Below are 2,176 nucleotides of genomic sequence, written 5' to 3' on the forward strand. Positions count from 1 at the left end.
CATCTGTGGGAATAGGATCAGAGACAACATTTCAAAATTCTGTTTTCTCCGACAGGTACTGTCAAACCTGCCGAGTTTCTCTTTTTGTCTCGGCTTCTCAGCATCCGCAGTCCCTGACGTTAGACATGAATTCAATTCAGAAACCCCTTTGAAGAGAGGATTTCCGTTTGGTGAACATTTCCCTGACCCCATTAAAAGCGTTCAGCTTCAAAGCCAGGGAAGAATAGCGAACACCCCGCCCCTAGGTGGGCTCGAACCACCAACCTTTCAGTTAACAGCCGAACGCGCTGACCAATTGCGCCACAGAGACAGGCGCTGGCGAAGGCTGCACCATCGCTTAGATGAGGCTATTAGTGAATTCATAATTCAGACTCCCCGCCTCGAATTACAATTGTTGTCTCCCTCGCAGTCTTGCGAGAGATCCCAGCTTTCTAAACTCGACTTGTGCAAAAATGCCCGATTAAACTTCTCAAAAAGAACCTCCGTGAAACGAGGCTGGGGTCCCTGTAGAACGAACTGGACAGGAAGTGAAATGATTGGAGATAGCATTGAACAGGTTGACGTGTTTACTTCCCTAATTTTCTTATCCCTCTGCTAATTGGCACGTGGCTTGGGCAGTAATATTATTACACACACTGAAGCAGTGGGATTTGAACCTGAGCCTCAGGGCTCTATGGGAGACTACAGCTGCACCACAAAAAAACTCTAGTAAATAGGTCCACTTCTGTTGAATGAGAGGAAACAGCTTCCTCCTCAACATGATACACGACCACTGTACCCTCCGTGCCAATTACAATAAATTGAGCCGCCTCCTGTTGAATGAATGAGTGGGAACCCCTCTCTGAGCTCCAAGAAGCGGCGGTGCTGAAACTTTATTGCTGGAACAGCACAGCAGGTCAGGCAGCATCTAGGGAACAGAAGATTCGACGTTTCGGGCACATGCCCTTCTTCAGCCAAGAAGCGGCGGGCCCGGCTGGAGGCTGGATTTGCTCAAGGCTTGTATCTATTAACTTATTTAAATGGTACCTACTGTATGGGAGTATGGTTTACATTAAAACCAGAGGATCATGTCAGAGTGTTTTTTTATATTTAGCAGTTGTAGTTTATTAAATACACTCCCTGGAGGAGCACCTTCTATGATGCTGCATTTCCTGCCTTCTGCCCTTCCCCCATTTGTTATCTCTCATCTCGATTTTACATTTTCAGTCAAATTTAATTTCACATTAAACAGCCTTGGTATTCACTGTGTATCATTAATTAATCTGTCAGATTGTTGTAAAACAAAATTAATGGTGTAATTTCATTTATGTTGTCTGAGTTTGACATTGAATACGCAGGTGTGAATGCTAGTAAGTTGTAAAAATAAATCAAGAACTTGTGCTTTTTAAACAAAAAGAGTTCAATGGTATTACTGGCATTGTCTCCTTTGATGATGATGATTATAATCTGACCAACAAACCATTTCATGCAGTCACCCAGTTTAATTAAAGTCTTTTGGAAAATAATTCTGGCAGGCAAATATTTATACAACCCAAAATACGGTAGGTAATCATGTGTATTCTTATCTTTTAAGCCGTAACAGATGGCATTGCGTGGCGGTTTGAGACTGAAACTTCGCTGGAAAGAATGTAGATTGATGAGGGAAGTCAAAATGACAGAGTCTCGGGCCACAATCTATTAGTCTGGCTTGATTGCATGAGTGGTGGTTCTTCAAAAGCACCTTCCAAGTCATGACCTCAACCACCAAGAACAGACAAGTGTGAACACAGGATTCCGACTGCAAGATATATCGCATTGTTTCTTTGTTATTGACCAAAATGCTGGAAATCACTCCTGAACATTGTTGCAGACCACATCATATTTGTGAAGCAATTTAAGAGGCAGTTCGGCACCACCTTTTCAAAGTCAGTTTGGGAAGAGTTGTTGGCACAGCCAATGATATTCACATCTCATGAAATAGTAAGCAAAGAGCCCACAGTGTTGGGAGGCTGTATGTTAGCATGGATAGAGGATTGGCTAACTACCACAGTTGTGGTCAGGGGCATGTTCAGGATGACAACTTGTAACTAGTGGTGTACCACAGGGATCAGCACTGGGGCCAACATTATTTACAATATATATACGAATTACTTGGATAAGTAAAGTGAAGGTACTATTGCTAAATTTGCAGAAGAGA

The 2,176-nt window shown here is 42.9% G+C and overlaps 1 non-coding gene across 1 annotated transcript; it reads right to left on the reverse strand.

Moving 5' to 3' along the window:
- Nucleotides 1–236: 236 nt before the first annotated feature.
- trnan-guu lies at nt 237–310 on the reverse strand. Its single transcript has one exon. It is a non-coding gene; the product is annotated as a tRNA-Asn (tRNA).
- Between the last annotated feature and the right edge of the window lie 1,866 nt (nt 311–2,176).

This window comes from Chiloscyllium plagiosum, unplaced genomic scaffold, assembly GCF_004010195.1.
Source record: "Chiloscyllium plagiosum isolate BGI_BamShark_2017 unplaced genomic scaffold, ASM401019v2 scaf_908, whole genome shotgun sequence".
NCBI classification, from domain to species: Eukaryota; Metazoa; Chordata; class Chondrichthyes; order Orectolobiformes; family Hemiscylliidae; genus Chiloscyllium; species Chiloscyllium plagiosum.